Here is a 17,466-nt window from a genome sequence, read left to right on the forward strand (position 1 = left end):
GGCTGGGTGGTGAATTCCCAGGATGGGCACCTGTGAGAGTGCAAAGTCAGAAAAAAAGATAACGCTGGGCTTTGGGGGCTGTGATGGAGACTCACTGGGTGGGGCATCTTTAGATGGGAGGCCAGGCAGGGAGACACTGTGGAAACCCTTCTTTCCTAGGTCTAGAGCGGACTGCTTGCCCAGGTCTTCATTCCAAGCTTGGCCCAGCTCAGGGCTCCATGTTGAGTGGGGTGTGGCTTCATGGTGGGGACACTGCTGCACTCTTTGCTGGCACTCCTGGTGAGAGGATGGTGTCCATCAGAGCCTCTTCCATTGTGTAGTTCCTATCTGCCAAAGAATCTTTCTGCAGCAAGAATCTGAAATCCAGCCTGGTTTGACCCAAGCACAGAGTTGATCAGGCTGAGTGTTGGGAAGTTCAGGGGATGTCCTGGTTTTTTGGGAGGCTGAGCACAGGCGGCCTTCTCCTCGTTAGGAGGCAGGCAAAGCCGGCAGGTGACGGCTCACAGACCGCAGGTCCCAGGAGGAGAGAAGAGGGCTCTTTGTAAACCCTGAGAAAGGCTTCTCCTTGGCCTTGCTTGGGTGGCCGTCCCACTGCTGGCAAAATTTCCCTGTCCCCATGGATGGGCTCTCCCAAGCAAGGGGATGGGTCCCCCTAAGTGACAGCCCCACCAGCACCCCAGGTCACAGATGGCAACAGAGAGCAGTGTTCATCCTCTTAACTGACATTTACGGAGAACTTGCTGCAAGCGTGGCACAGGCAGGGCACGTTAGGTGTATCAGGTGCTCACTCGGTGATGGGATGCGATCATCACAGCCACTTTGCAGGTGATGCTGTGATATGCGGTGAGGTTGGGAGAAGTCACTGCCCCAAGTCCCACCATCAGGGGCTGTCCTGCTGGGCTTGGGCACCTTTAAGAGGATGGGTGCTGAGGCTGCTCAGAAGCACCTGGCTGCCTCCTTCCTCCTGCCTTCCCATGCACGGGGGAGGAGGAGAGGTCTGGGGTGGGGCTAGGGAGGGTTTGCCTGGAGTCGCACAGCAGGTGAGAGCAGAGCCGGGGCCTGTGGGATGCACCTCACTCCAGGCCAGCATTCATTGTGCCCGCCCGTGTCATCTGGGTCTCCAGTGCCCAGGTAGGGAATATTCTGCAGCAGCCCACCCTCAGATCTGCCTCCTCTCCTTCATCTCTACCACCCCGGGTCAAACTGTTGTCTCCTCTTCTGGCCTACTTGAGGGCCTCCCAATCCAGACTCCCCCTTCAACTCCCTAAAATAACCATGCTGACCTCTGCTGTGCCCATCTCCACGGCGCTCACTACACGGCAGCCTTTCTCCTGACCTTGGTACATCGTGGGCTCTCTCTTGTCCTGGGCTCTTTGCCCCTGCTATTCCCCCTGCTCCTGGTGCTAACACAGCGCTCACTCTAACTCACCCTTCAGGTCGCAGCTTCCACGTCCTCTCTCCAGAGACCTTCCTTGCCTCCCACCTAAATATGTCCCACCCAGGAGTCTCCATCACAGTACTCCAGGTCGAACATCATCATCTTTCTTTCTTTTTTTTTTTTGCTGACCTTGCACCCAGCATCTCCTGACTATAAGATCTGTAAGAACTCATCTGTGTTCTCAGAGCCTGGCTCATAGTTCTTGTTGTTGTAGATGTTGTATGAAGGCATCAGGTATGTTTGGATAACACCAATGAGTGGTTCCAACATTCTTCCCAGATTTTAATGTCACTGCTGCAGGACCGCAATCAAGTGAATTTAAAGTGACCATTTCTACTATTTCTCAGGAAAGGAACCTATTAACAAGTCCAGTGTAGTTAACCATGGCCCCTTTGAAGACTGGTACCTTGAATCCTCCTCGGTGTCTTCTAAGGAGGTTTGTACCCCTTGTTCCTTTCCAGCACCAGCTTCTGTCTGCCCTGGTCTGTGCCTGGAAGGCTGATCCTCTCAAAAAATCTCTGCTGGGGGGTCTTTGGGTGGGTTTTGCCCACAGGGGGCATTACCAGGAGATGGGAGGGCAGGTGGAGAGAGAGGTTGGGGCGCTGCCTCCTCCCTGCTCCCTCCTTTGGAGGAGGGTGCAGTGGTTGCATCCTTCTGTGATAATAACTAACTCAGGGGGTACCCTGAAAGATGCTTGCAGATTCTCCCAAGAGGCAAAACTTCAGGGGGAGAATCTCGTTGCTCATGTTGCTGAGGAGGGACCCTACCTGGATCATGGGCTGACAAGCAGGGCAGGGCTTTGGAAAGAACAGGGTTGGAGGATGATGACAAAGTGGCCTGGGGAAGAGGTGTGTGGATGGACCTCTCAAATGACTGCAGAACATGAAGTATTTGTGCCCTGTAGTAGTCAGGGTTCTTCAGAGAAACAAAGCCCCAATAGGATCACTGCACGTGTGCGCACACACACGCACACGGAATTGGCTCCTGCAGTTATGGAGCTGAGAAGTCCCCTGAGCTCCATCTGTAAGCTGGAGAACTAGTTGTTCTAGTCTGAAGGTTTGGGGACCAGGAAGGCTGATGTTGCGATGGTGTGAGTGCCAGTCCCAGGGCAGGAGAAGACGGATGTCCCAGCTCCAGCAGTCAGGCGGAGAGAGTGAATTCTCCCTTCTCCTGCTTTTTTGTTCCATTCAGGCTGTGAAGCTACTGGGGGAGGCCCATGCACACTGGGGGTTATTAGTCTACTGATTCAAATGCTCATCTCTACTGGAAACACCCTCACGGACACACCCGGAAGTGATGTTTAGCATGATATCTGGGCATCCTGTGGCCCCGTCAAGTTGACACATGAAATGAACCCCACGTGCCCCATGCAGATGCTCCCCAGAGGCATCCTTCACACAGGAGGATCACAGGATAGACATGCTAGCCTGCCTGCGGGAGCCGGGCAGCCTCTTTCCAGCCACCCCAGGGCTTGTTCTTGGGCTCACACACAAAATATGGCAGAGATGGGGAAACATACAGGCAAAAAATATGGCTGTCAACTCTCCAGGGCTGAGCTGGCCACTGCCACCACTAAGGTCCCAGTCTCCAACATCAGGGGACAACAGTGACTTTGGGTGTGGCAGCATTACCCGAAGAGACCAGCAAGCACCCGGGGGCAGGTTGGTTCCCTTGTTCTCAGGGGGGTGGATGCATAAGCCAGATACAGAATCGCCTTCCCACCCGCTTCTGTCAGCAGTGTCATTGTGGAATTCCTGATTCACAGTCACCGTCGCCCACAAGCCTCACATCATTCAAAGGATTCCTGCGGTGGTGCAGAGCTGCGGCAAAGGGCCCTCGCCCGTGGGGTTCACTCTCATCACCCAGAAGCAGGGAGAAGGGCCTGCAGCTGCAGGCCTGGCTACCACACCAGCCTCCAGACAGCACACAGCAGGTGGGGCCTTGTCCTGTATGCCTTAGATGAGCGGCTGACTGTTTTGTGACTGTCACCTGCACAGCCACATGCGCAGGTTTGAGGACCAGTGGATGGAGTTAGGAGGAGCCCTTCACTGGCTTATAATCACCACGGTGTCAAATAATTTATCATCCAAAGTGGGGGTACCTTAGAAAATGAAAGGGTGTGTTATGAATGATTATACAGGGCAACCCCAGATGTGGCCACGGTGTTAGAGTGTTGGGGCTGTGCGGTGGTCTCAATATTCCCGTCTCTCCAGTATTCCTGCGCTGAAATCTAACCACCAACACAGAGTATTGAGGGTGGGGCTTTGGGAGGTGATTAGGTCAAGAGGTCAAGAGGGTGGAGGCCTCATAAAAGAGGCCCGAGGCAGACTTCTACCATGTGAGGACACAGTGAGAAGGCGCCGTCCTTGAAGCACAGAACCCTGGTCAGACACTGAATCCAATCTGCTGGCACGTTGATCTTGGACTTCTCAGCCTCCAGAATTGTGAGCAAGCCATTTCTTTCTTTCTTTTCTTTTCTTTTCTTTTCTTTCTTTCTTTCTTTCTTTCTTTCTTTCTTTCTTTCTTTCTTTCTATGGAGTCTCACTCTGTCACTCAGGCTGGAGTGCAGCGGCATGATCTTGGCTCACTGCAATCTCTGCTTCCTGGGTTCAAGCTATTCTCGTGCCTCAGCTTCCTGAGTAGCTGGGATTACGAGTGTGCACCACCAGGCCTGGCTGATTTTTGTACTTTTAGTAAAGACAGGGTTTCACCATGCTGGCCAGGCTGGTCTTGAACTCCTGACCTCAAGTGATCTGCCTGTCTCGGCCTCCCAAAGTGCTGGAATTGCAGGTGTGAGCCACTGTGCCTGGCCAATGAGCAATCAATTTCTGTTATTCATAAACTACCCAGTCTAAGGTATCTTGTTGTAGCAGTCTACAGACTGATGCTGCCTTAACGAAGCACTACACATAGAGTGGCTTGAAGAAGGGAAATTGATTGTCTCATGGTTCTGGCAGCCAGAAATCTGGGATCAAGATGACAGCTGGGTCGATTTCTATGGAGGAATGAGAGGGGGAATCTGTCCTGTACCCCTCTGCCAGCTTCTTGTGATTTGCTGTCCATCTTTGGCATTCTTTGGCTTGTAGGTGGTGTCACCATGGTGTCTGCCTTTCTCCCTGTGTGTGTCTCTCTCTGTGTCCATGAGGGCACCAGTCATTTTGGAGTAGGGGTCTACCCTACTCCAGCATGGCCTCATTTTAACTAATGACATCTGCAGTGACCCTATTTCCAAGTAAGGACACATGCTGAGGTACTGGGGATTTGTACTTCAATATGAATTTTTTTGGGGGGAGGGCACACAATCCAACCCATAGCAGTCACCCCCTGATAACCCCTTGAACTAATTTTGCTTCTAGTTCGTTAGGTGTGGTGTGTTTGGGGGTCCTGGTGCCCCAAGAAGGAAGGCTTCCATCAGGGAGCAGGGCCACAGTCCGTGAAACTGGACACGGGGACCGAGTCATTTGGGGCTCCTGCTGCTGCTGGGTGGCCTTGTGGAAAAGGGGGCACTGGGATGAGGGGTGACTTCTCCTAGTTACCAAGGACAAATAAGGTCACTGCTTGTTGGTATCTGGGGCCCAGAGGATCCACGGGGATGCTTCTTAGCACTGACATCTGATAAAAAAGGTCAGCTGAGTATGGCAGCCCTGAACATAGAGATGGGAGCATGACAGACCCAGATCATGGGTGAAAGCTTGGGTCGTTCCCCCAGGTGGAGAGCCAGGTGCTCTGGCACAGGCAAGGTGCCCATGAGTGGGTGAAGGAAGAAGGACTTGCTGCTGATTGGCCTTTTTCCCCCGCCCTCATCTCTCCTGGCCACCTTGAATGAAGGGTAGCTGTGGTGGATGGTGTGGTGCTGTAGGCCCCAGGCAGGCATCTGAAGTGGTGTCTCCCTCAATGATACAGTCGCTGGTGGGACCCCGTGCCTCACTGTGTTGAGCTGAGAGTTTCTTCCCGGAAAGGGGGATGAGGATGTTTGCTGAGTGGCCACAGTGGACTGTGCTGGATTTCTCCACTTGACCTGTAGATCTGTTTTTCACCTCTCACTGTCCAGTGTAGTACCCTGGAGGCTGCATCACCTGTGGTCCCTGCCCTAAGGCTCCCATGGAGTTTGGCCAGTGGGAGGCACCAGTTGGAGCTTGCAGGGCAGGAGAGGGGGGGAAACACTCCCCATCCTTCTCCTTGCTGTGGTGCTGCAATCCCAGGGTTGGCTGTGCTCTCCATGGTCACAGCTTGTGCCAGTGGATCCTGTCTCATGGTCCCAGTTCTCCTCCCCTCCACCTTTCAGCCCAGGGGGTAACAGCCTCCTGTCTCTGTCCCTAATCCCTGGGAAATGCTTTCTGTAGGTCATCTCTTGTTTACTTCTCTACTGTTGAACTATCTGGGGTGAATTCTGCCTCCAGTGAGACTCCAACATCTATGGAGATCAGTGGAACTGGGGCATGTGTGTGGCCGTCCTGAGACTGGCTCTTGCCTCTGCTACTCACATGACTTCAGGCAATGGTCCCACCTCCCTGAGCCTTATTGTCAAATTAGGACAATAAAGTCCACTTTTGCAGGTTGTTTGTGAGTGTAATGGAAAGAATAATTCCCCCCCAAAGATGTCCACGTCCTAATCCCCAGACCTGTGAATGTGTTACCTTACATGGCAAAAGGGAGTTTGCAGATGAGATTAAGTTAAGGCTCTTCAGTTGGGGAGGTTGACCTGGATTATCTGGGTGGGCCCAATGTTATCACAGGGGTCCTTATAAGAGGGAGGTAGGAGGTTCAGAATCAGAGAAAGATATGGGATGACACCAGCAGAGGAGAGAAAGAGGAAGAGAGGGAGAAGAGAAGAGAGGGAGGGAGAAAGAGGAGAGAAAGAGGAAGAGAGGGAGAGAAATTTGAAGTTGCTGCGCTGACGGTTTTGAAGATGGAGGGAGGGGCCATGAGCCAAGGAATGCAGGCACCTCCAGAAGCTGGAAGATCAAGGAAACAGATCCTTCCCCAGAGCCTCTGGCAGGAAACAGCCCTGTCCACACCTTGACTTTAGCCCAGTGAGGCTGATTTCAGACTTCTGACCAGAACAGTCAGAGAATAAGCTTCTGTTGTTCTCAGCCACTATGGTTGTGGAAATGTGTTACAGCAACCATAGGAAATTTACACAATGAGAACAAATGAAAAAATTGCAGGAAGATGGCCTGCATTCCAGAGCAGGTGCCATAGAAATGATCACTGCATTTGGGAACAGTGGGCTCAGGTCTCCCCTTGTGGGAAAAGTGGATCTGTAGGCTCAGATGTGTAGCACACACAGCCCCTGCTGTCTTTGCTGGTCCTTTGCTGTCACTTATCTCATCTTCACTCTCATCATCTTTTCCTTCCACTTCCAAAATCTCTTCACTTTCCCAGTCATCTGTGGCTGCCTAACAAATGATCCCATGATGTGCCAACTAAGAACGGCCTTTTCATTGTGTTTCATGGTATTGAGAGCCAGGGGCTGAGGAAGGGCTCAGCTGGGTGATGCTTCTGCTGCATGTTGCCTACACTGAGGTCACTTGGTGGTGTTCAGTTAGAGGATGGACTGGGCTGGATGGCCCACAGTGGCTTCCCTGTAATTTATGGTGCCTTGGTGGGGACAGCAGGGGCTGAGCTCAGCTGGGACTGTCACCTAAACCCTGACATGTGGCCTCTCCAGCATGACAGCCCAGGGTGGTGGGACTCCTTCCATGGTGCTCAGGGCTGCTGGTGCAATGTCCAGTGAACAAGATGGCAGTTATGTGGCCTTTGATGCCCAGCTTTGGATGTCCCAGAGCTTCACTTCTGCTAGGCTCTTGGTTGAGTGGGTCACAGGCCCACCAGACTCAAGAGGAGGAGGCATAGACCTCATCTCTTGATGGGGTGACTTGTGGCCAAACCACAACACTTTACCACTAGTTTTATTGTCTCCTTTTCCACCTGGAAGTTTCAGTTACTTTTCTCACATTGGACTCCTATTGGCTTTGTTCTCCATGCCACACGTTTGTTCATTCATTCTACAAACATCACCTGAGCACTCACTGCAGGCTGTGGTCTGTGCTGGGAACCCAGAGAGCACATTAGAGTATGTGACATGAATGAGTACTCGTGACATATCAGGGGCTTTCTAAGTGTCTTCTGAGGCCAAGTAGCTTCCAATCCCCCTGGAAGGCAGGTACATTTTTATTATCCCCGGCTTACACATGTGGATACTGTGGCACAAAAGGGGAAGAGGCTCACCTGTGGCTGCTGAGCTAACCTGTGGGAGAGTGGGCTTTGAGCTTGGGCAACCTAACTGGAGAGGCTTGTGCATAACCACCAGGCTCCATGGCCCCAGAGGCGAGGAAGGTATGGCAATTGACCTCCAGGAGGGCCCTCTTGCTAGAGAGAGACCAAAACAAAAGTGTTGCCCTAGCTGGGCACTGCGGCTCATGCCTATAAATCCCAACACTTTGGAATGCTGAGGTGGGAGGATCACTTGAGGTAAGTAGTTCAAGACCAGCCTGGGCAACAGTGAGCCCTTGTCTCTACAAATTATTAAAGAAAATTAGCTGGGCATGGTGGCATGCACCTGTAGTCCCAGCTACTTGGGAGGCTAAGGCAGAAGGATCCGTTGAGTCCAGGAGTTTCAGGCTGCAGTGAGCTGTGATTGTGCCAGGTGTGGAACTCCAGCCTGGGGAACAAACAAGCAAGACTCCATCTCTGAATAAAAAAAGAGTGTCCCCCTAAGATGCTCTGTGAAATATTGTAGACTTAGACTGGTTGCCCTGGAGCCTCATGCAGGGAGTGAGGAGGGGCCAGGTCTGTCTCTACTTCCCAGAGCAGAAGATATTAAGCTAGAAGGATAAGGGGAACAGCATTCCTGGCAGAGGAAACAGGATGTGCTTCAGGTTGGTGTTGTAGGAGCGCATGGCTTGTTAGTGAAGGGTGAAGTTCTATGCAGCTGGGCGTAGCCTTCCTGGGAGGAAGCGGTGGGAGCTGAGGCTGGAGAGGGCAGTGGGGGTGTCTTGGCAAGGGTCTTATGTGCTGGCCTGAGGGCACTGTGGGGAGGGGGCGGACTTGGTAACTGCTCTGGGGGCTGATTGTGTCTGTGCTTTGCGATGTGCCGGCTGGTGGCTGTGAGGAGGGGAGCAGGAAGCTTGGAGGTGGAGAAGGTGGGTTGTCATCCATCTCATTCCACCAGTGGGGGACGGGGAGGCTGAGTGACTCACCCAAGGTCACGCAGGCAGTGAGCATGGAGGTGAGACTGGGGCCCAGGCCCGTGGGATGAGCCACTGACTGTCCCCCACCCTGCTGTGACCTCAGCTGCACCTTGTGCTGCGGTGACAAGGTGACAGGTTAAAAATAAAGCACTGTGGTGCTGCCAGGCCTTTATTGGCACAGGGTGAGGGCTGGTTATGTCACTTTAAAGAAATACTTCTCTGCAAGTGTGAGTTGAGCATGTTTTTCCCCAGACATTCACCTGGGAACTGAGTCTCAAGAAATAACGCTCGTTACAGCTGCTGTCCCATAAGGACTGTCAGAGAAGGCTCAATAGTGGCCACCACTGAGTAAGTGCCTACTGTGTGCCAGGCCCTATGAAGGAAAGTAGCTCATACCTTAAAGCTCATCCATGGGCTCCAGCTACTGCCCGTGCTGCGCCTCCCGTTATCCTCCCTAGGGATGAGGAGGGGTTACGTGAGGTCATACAGCCAGCAGGTGTCATTGAAGCCCACTGCTCTCAGGGCTGCAAACCTGTGGCCACTCTACAGGAGCAGGAAGGAGCCGGTGTTATCAGTCTGGCTCTGCAGGTTGAGAAGTGGAGGGTCTTGCCCAGGAAGGCACAGGTGAGGGGCATTTCACTCCTGAGAGTTGCACCTTCTGTGCCTCTGCCTGGGACTCCCTTCCCTGTATCTTTCTCATTATTCAGGTCCCAGCTGAAAAGTAACCTCCTCTGAGAGGCCTCCCCTGACCGCCGTCCATCTGGAGTTGTCTGTCACTGGATCCAGGTGCAAAGCCCTGGAGTGAAATGAGCCTGGCGTGTTCTGCGGCAGCAAGGAGGCCGGTGTGGCCAAAGCAGAGAGTGGGAAGGGTGGAGGTGGAGGTGGAAAAATGATGTGGTCCAATTTCCATTTTTACAGCATCAGTCTGCCTGCTCTATGGGGCATGGGCTTGGTCGGGGTGGGGGCAAAGTGAGAACCTGGGGATGACTTTGGGGCTACTGCAGTGTGGGAATGAGCAATGATGGTGGCTTAGACCAGTGGCTTAGCTCCAGAGGTCTGGACAGGATTAACCCATTTATTCAACAGATATTTACCAGACACCTTGCATGTGGCAGGAACTGAGCCGATGGGGGATCTGTCAGTGAAGGAACAAACACATAAACATACAAGGGCATGTTGGGGTGACAGTACTGCTAAGAGGGAAGGTGGGGAGAGGGCTGCCAAGGGCCGGGCACTGTTCATTTAGGGAGGCGGGGAGGAGGTGCGAGGCTCCGATCCCCCTTCAAGAAAGACTTTGCTGTCCAGTCTCAGGGCAGGCAGTTGCTTGACTGCATCTGGATTTTGGCATCTTCAGGATCTACCTCTGCCACTGAACCAAGGCCATTCTTTCTGGCAGCCCTCAGCCAATGACTGCCCCCTGGAGGGGTTTCTAGGGCCTGCCATTTCTGCACACCCCAGGACTCCTGCGGCAGGCAGCCTTTGCCCTGGAGCTTGCTGTAGGTTTGCTGAGAGGGTCAGTCACACTTGCATGGCTGCCGGGAAGCTCTACCTGCCCACACTGGCTCTTCTACCTTTTACCTTTAACAAGTGTGACCTCCCAATAAACCTTTTCACTCGTAACTAACTCAGCATTGAAATACAGGGTGATGGTATGCTTGGCTTTACAAGAACCCCCAAGCTGTTTTCAGGAGTTGCTGCGCTGTCTTTGCATCTACAGATACCATGCATGAGGGTTCCAGGCACTCTGCACCCTCATCAGCCCTTGGTCTTGTCACTTTCTTAGTTTTAGCCATCCTAAATGGCTAGGTTGTGGTTGTATCCCATTATGACTACTTCTTCTCTCCTCCTTCTCCTTCTCCTCCTCTTCTTCCCCCTCCTCCTTCTCCCCCTCCTCCTCCTCCCCCTCCTCCTCCTCCTCCTTCTTCTTCTTCCTTCTCCTCCTCCTCTTCTTCTTTCTCCTCCTCCTCTTCTTCTTTCTCCTTTTTTTTTTTTTTTTAAACAGAGTCTCACTCTGTTGCCCAGGCTGGAGTGCAGAGGCATGATCTTGGCTCACTGCAACCTCTGCCTCCTGGGTTCAAGCAGTTCTCCTGCCTCAGCTTCCAGAGTAACTGGGATTACAGGCGCCCACCACCACGCCTAGCTAATTTTTGTATTTTTAGTAGAGGTGGGGTTTCACCACGTTGGCCAGGCTGGTCTCGAACTCCTGACCTCAAGTGATCCGCCTGCCTTGGCCTCCCAAAGTGCTGGAATTACAGGTGTGAGCCACCATGCCCGGCCCCATTATGATTTTAATTTGTAATTCCCCCATGGTTAAAAATGTTGAGCATCTTTTTATGTGCTTATTTCAGACTTTTAAAAGTCTCATGGTTTTAGGCTTCATATGTAGGTGTGTGATCTGTTTTGAACCAAGTTTTCTCTGAGGTGAGAGGCCTGTGTCCCATTGTGTTGTTTTTTTTTTTTTTTTAGACGGAGTCTCGCTGTGTTGCCCAGGGTGGAGTGCAGTGGCCGGATCTCAGCTCACTGCAAGCTCCGCCTCCCCGGTTTTTACGCCATTCTCCTGCCTCAGCCTCCCGAGTAGCTGGGACTACAGGCGCCCACCACCTCGCCCGGCTGGTTTTTTGTATTTTTTAGTAGAGACGGGGTTTCACCGTGTTAGCCAGGATGGTCTCGAACTCCTGACCTCGTGATCCGCCCGTCTCGGCCTCCCAAAGTGCTGGGATTACAGGCTTGAGCCACCGCGCCCGGCCCCCATTGTGTTTTTGCATATGGATGTCCTGTTGTTTCGACACCACTGGTTGAAAGATCACCCTTTGCACATGCCCCAGGCCCAATGCAGGTGCTGGGTCCTTTATCCTGTAGAAGGTCCTGCCTTCTGGATGTACCTATGGCTTCCCTCTGGTGTCCCTGGGCACTTCCCTCCAGCCCCTCTATTTTCGTAATCAGAAATCCGCAGAGCTTTAATTAGATTGAGCCTCAGGCCTGTTTTTCTTGGCAGGAATGCTTGGTTATTGGTGAGGTGGGCTTCCCAGTGCATCCTGCCAGAAAGCACCCAGTGTCTGGTGTTCCCATGGGTACTGGAGCACGGGGTGACCAGTGGGGTCGGGGGCGAGAATCTGCTATTTCCTTGGTTAGCTTCCTTATCAGCCATTCTCATGGCTTCACCGAAACACTCAGGGAAGTTAGGTTAGGGACTCTACTAGATGATTCCAAGAAGCTATTGTTGCTTTGTTAGGTGTGATAATGGCATTTTGGTTATGTAAGGAAGTGCCCATATTTTTAGAGATGCATGCTGAAGTGTAAGGGCGTGATTTTACTTTAAAATCTCCAGTGGAGAAAAAATAGGCAAGAGAAAAAAAGGGAGAGATGAAGCAAGTGTGGCAAAATCTGGATAATCGTCGAATCAGAGTGACTCCATGCTTTGAAGATGAGTAAATGTTTTCATAGGCAGAGGTCTGAGTTGCACGAGTTTCCCCCAAATGCTCCCCCAACCCCAGGTTATCAGGTGAATGTGAGCCGTTGGGAGCATTGAGAGGCTGTCTGCTACCTGTGCTTGGGGGCCATTAGCTGTTGCTCTTCTTCCCATCTCTCTTTCCTCCCCTCTTTCCTTTTCTCCCCTCTTCCATCTTTTGTCCCCATCCTTTCCAAAAATTTGGGGGTGACCCTCGGCAGAGCGCCCGCTTCACGGCTTGCCCTTTCTCATAAAGACCACCAGAGGGCGCCATGATTTAAGTCCGTCGCTGTTCCTGGTGCTGAAATTCTGAAAGCGGGTGGAGCACATGATGGGCCCGGGAGCTCCCGCGGGCTTCAGCCCTGTTTTCTGTTCCTTTGAAAACAAACACACCTTTCGGTCTAAGAAATATACTGTTTTATATTCCCAAGATGTGGTCCCCAACCTTAGCATCCCTGAGGTAGGAAAGAGAAGGGACGGCTGAGATGCTTAGTGGAGGGTGCAGGCCTGGGAAGGCTTTGTCAGAATCTGCCATTCACCAACTGTGTGGCCCTGGGCTAGTCACTGCACATCCCTGAGCCTTGATTTTTCTCATTTGTTAAATAGGAATGATAGCCACGGCTCCTTTAAGAAGTTATTGTGAGGATTAATGAAATGCTGCAGATTTTAGTAATCTCAAGATACTATTATTCCTAATGCTATGACTACTACTAGTACTTTTTTTAAAGCACATACTGTGTGTCAGGGGCCCCTCCAGTGCCCCTCCCAGGTGTGAGGTCAGGAGATGTGATGTCCAGCTCAACCCTGCCTTGCCTGTGACCACCGGTTTGACTCTGGCTGCACTGCAGCCACCCTTGAAATCTTATGCCTTCCTCTTATGGAACATCCTGACCCCAAACCTGACCTTGCAGGGTTCCCATGGATATGTCTCCAAAGCTCTGAATACAGTGGCCAGTGCACCATTGATGCTAAGTCAGCGACAGCTGCTATTATCATTCTCAGGGCCCTTCTCATTTAGCCACATGTTAGCGCTATGCTTTGTGGGTCCCCATAACTCCATCTCTGCATGCTTCTCTGGAAACTGCACCCCCCAGCCCCACACCACCCCCAGGGACCTGTGGTGCTGGAGCATTGCCTTCCATAGCTTTCTACCTCTATTCACCACAGCCCTTTGTAGCTAAATCAACAGTAGATGTTGGTCAGCAAAATAACTGATTTTGCTACAATATCTTGTTTGAATCCATACGATGACCCTAAGAGAGAAGCAAACATTGCCTTACTGTATTTACCTTACAGCTGAAGAAACTGAGGCCCTGAAGAATGAAACTGCCCACCCGAGGTGCCCCAGCTAACAAGAATCAGGCATGGAATTGGGGAATTCTTAGAAGAAGAGAGTTGCTCAGAGATTCTATAGGAGAAACTGAGGTCAGAGGGGTGCAGCCACTGGCTCAGAATTGCTGAGTGCATTCATATCTGAGCTGGGATGGGAACCAGGCCCCCTGACCTTGGCCCAGAGCCTCTTCCTTGGTGTCTAGTTCTCTGCCTTGAGCCTCAAGAAAAGAGACTTATGTAAAAGAAACATGCTTGACTTTATTACCCCTGAGACTTAGACAGTAATTTTTAGTGATTAGTCTTCTGACGTGCCTGGTCCCTCATGGCCTGCACCTTTCAGGCATTTGATTTTGTACTCACTTGTGCCTCTAAAGCACCTTGTTAGTGGAGGTAAATTAACTTATTGATTTTGAGTTCCACTGCTACTATGATGAATTATAACATGATTTCAGTCATTTTATTGTTACTTAGGCATTTGTTGAAATACTGGTGCATTGGTAGAGCTTCCGAAATGAATTTTTAACAAATCCCTAAAAACTATGTGAACTTTTCCTAAATGCCTGGAGGAGGCAATAGGCCTGACTTTTTCAGATCTATGTTCTTTGATTAATAACGTATCTCCTGGTGCTGGTATGGTGAGGGTAAGCCCAGGAGAGCCCCAGGCTGTGGGGTCCCCTTTGAGAACGGGCCTGGCATTAGGCAGCAGGCACTGGAAAAAATTGTCATCCTTCCTGATACTGCATTTACACTCTTGGGGATTTATCCTGAGGAAATTATTTAAAAAATTAAAAAAACTCCTTCTGCCTAAATTCACTGCAGAATTATTTGACAGCAGGAACAACACAAAGTAAACCTGGAATCAACCTAAATGTGCAGTGACAGGGACATTTTTCCAATTGTAGCATTGGTTTGCTTCTGGGAGTTTGTGTTAATTTGCTTCTTTGGGGCATCCATACTTGCAGAGTGCAAGGAGAAGGGTGTTAGCTGTGACCGGGGGTTTTTATTTCAAGGGCAAGACTCTCGCTTACGCTTCTTCCTTTTCTGCCCGAGCACAGGGGGACACTTTGTGCGAATAATCACATACCATTTAGGAATGCTTTTAGGGCCAGGTGTGCTGGCTCACTCTTGTAATCCCAACACATTGGGAGACCAAGGCAGGAGGATCACTTGAGGCCAGGAGTTAGAGACCAGCCTGGGCAACATAGTGAGATCCTGTCTCTAAAAAAAAAAGATAAAACAAAACATTAGCTGGGCATGGTGGCCCACACCTCTAATCCCAGCTACTCGGGAGGCTGAGTTGGGAGGATTGCTTGAGCCCAGGAGTTTGGGGTTGCAGTGAGTCGTGATCATGCCACTGCACTCCAACCTGGGCAACAGAGCAAGACGCCATCTCTAAAAACAATAATAATAATAATAATAATAAACTAGGAAAGCATTCAGCTACAAGTAGGAGGAAAATTGACTAGATGGACTTCTGGTAGCTGGAACTGAAAGAGATAGGGCTGCAAAAACATTTTCACCATAAAAGGCAAGGGGTCTGCCATCCAGAAGTCATGGCTTGGCTGGGTGAGGCCAACAGGAACCAGGCTCCACTGTCTTCCCACTCTGCCAAGCTCAGCCTTGGACCAGACCGTCTTTTTCTGAGTCTTGTTCTTGTCCTTCAGTAAACGAATGGGGCCAGGGTGAGGATGGTTGGGTGGGGGGACACTGGGCTTCTTTTTCCCTTACTTGGGGGCAATCCACTCTGGGGACTTGAGGGTCTTCCATTGAAGGCAGATCCTTGGATGAGTGAAGGCTGCTGTGTTGACAGCTCAGCTCGGGGGCCTAGAAAGTCAGAGATGAGATTTCTCATGGGTGTTATGGAGAGCAGACCCATGTAGAAGAAACATGCTCAGCTTTACCACCCCGAGTACTGCTTGGGGCAGTATCTTAGGTGTGGCTTTCTTGCTCATGGCCACGAGGTGGCAACTGGATGTCCAGGCCCGGGGTGTGAGGTCGTGGGTAGCAGGATAGGCAGAGGAAGGGCGCCTGTTTCCCGGCACTCCGCACTCATGCTTTATGTGACAAACTGAGTGGCCCCTAGCTGCTTCCCTGTCTCCACGTCAGCCGCTTGGTTAAGCATGGTTCTCAGGGGTCCCTTTGCCAGCTCTCCTGGTTCTCAGGGGTGCCGTGGCCAGCTCTCCTGCTAGCAGCTGATATCAGGGGAGAAACCTGTGATGCCTTTTCCGGCAGCCAGTGTGCATCAGGGCAGCGGTGCTGGGCACTGTTCCCACAAAGTAGCGTCTGGGCTTCTGTCTGGGAGGGGCCTCTGAGCCTTGTGACCGGCTCCGTGGCATCTCCTCAGTAGGAAAAAAACCCTGCGTCCCCAGAGAAGGAATTTGGTCTTTGGGAAAAGACAGACTCATCTGCTGCCCAGGTTGGGGAGAAGATTGGAAGGAGGTGGAGCCTTCCTGGTTGGTTGAAAAGAAGAAGAGCAGAGGCCTCCCTGTCTGAATTGCCCTCTGCAGTTTCAAAGCTGGTTCACTGGTGGTGTCTTCTGAGCCTCACCCCACTCCTGGGATGTGGGGGCCAGAGCTACAGCTCACTATGGGGACCACGCCAGGCCCAGATGCGAGGCTCTCGGGAACCATGAGAGGGCGTGATCCTCTGCTTTCCACCTTCCCCGGACAGGTGTGAGAACCGCATCAGCTCTGCCCACACCCCCTGAGCATCCACTGTATGCTTTCATTTTTTAGGGGAGGCTTTCTACGAAAGAAACCTGCCTTTGGCCGTGTTAAGAAGCCTCTGTGATTCTTTTGTAGGTTAAGTAGAGAGACATCAGCAATGCTTCAGAGAGTTAAGCACCTGGCAGGGTGGCGGGCAAACCACCCTCACTAGACAAAACTCCAGAGTTCAAATCTACAAACATTTTTTCTAAAGCAAGTGTTTCAATAACCGTAGCGTCCTTTCACAGCATAGTGTGGTCTCAGGTTCAACAGTCATTGGGATTATTGTGTATAAACTTCTCCATCTTAAGGAAAGTGTGATGCCTTCTCAGCAAACAGTTCTAGAGGGAAACTTATCTTTAGGACAAGATACGGAATACAGTAGAGCTTTAATGTCCACCACAGGGTCCTGGGTGTGTAAATATTCCCTCACCTCTTCTGTAATCGTTTGGCAGAAAGTTCCGGCTGGCCCTGGCTTGGTCTCTCACGGCAGCTCTGCGGTCTCATTCCTCTGTCACGTCTGACCCTGGTTATGTTTTCTCCAGCCAGGGCTAAAATAAAGAGTACGGAATGATCATTTTCTGTTTCCTCTGCACAGGGACAACTTCCTGCTTTGGTCCACTCTCCGGGGTCTGTTAGACCTGCTGTATTATTCATAACGTACATAATCCGTACGTCTAGCCTAAGCAAAATAGAGGAATGAATATCTGTGCACCCACCATCCATGCTAAGAGAGAGAATAGAACATTCTAGGATGTTAGAAGCCTCCTGTGGCCCTCCATTGGGAGTTCATCCACTCCACCATCTAAGGCAAGCTGGTCCAACCTGGGGTCCGAGGATGTGACCCAGGATGGCTTTGAATGCAGCTCAACACAAATTTGTAAACTTTCTTAAAACATGATTTTTTTTTTTTTTTTTTTAGCTCATCAGCTATCGTTAGTGTTAATCTATTTTATGTGTGGTCCAAGACAATTATCTTTAGTGTTAGTATATTTTATGTGTGGCTTACAGAAGCTGAAAGATTGTACACCTATCTTCTAAGGGAACTGGATCAGCAGTCTCTGGCTTTACCTTAGTTTTGGTGTTGCTACACAATGTATTGGTTAGTGTTGCCTGCATTTGAAATTTAAATAAAATCACAGAGCAGACCTTGCTTTTGGCCATCTAACACTGTGTTTGAAGATTCCTTCCTTCCTTCCTTCCTTCCTTCCTTCCTTCCTTCCTTCCCTCCTTCCTTCCTTCCCTCCCTCCCTCCTTCCCTCCCTCTTTCTTTCTTTCCTTCTTTCTTTCTTTCTTTCTTTCTTTCTTTCTTTCTTTCTTTCTTTCTTTCTTTCTTTCTTTCTTTCTTTC

At 51.0% G+C, this 17,466-nt stretch overlaps 1 protein-coding gene across 1 annotated transcript in view; it reads left to right on the forward strand.

The window, feature by feature from the left end:
* Positions 1–3,222: 3,222 nt before the first annotated feature.
* Positions 3,223–17,466, forward strand: part of PPP2R2C (protein phosphatase 2 regulatory subunit Bgamma) — a 232,275-nt gene continuing 218,031 nt past the window's right edge. Inside the window, exon 1 of the mRNA XM_025385947.1 lies at positions 3,223–3,371. The gene's annotated coding sequence lies outside the window, so the exon portion shown is untranslated. The remainder of the gene's footprint in view (positions 3,372–17,466) is intronic.

This window comes from Theropithecus gelada, chromosome 5 (assembly GCF_003255815.1).
Source record: "Theropithecus gelada isolate Dixy chromosome 5, Tgel_1.0, whole genome shotgun sequence".
NCBI lineage: Eukaryota > Metazoa > Chordata > Mammalia > Primates > Cercopithecidae > Theropithecus > Theropithecus gelada.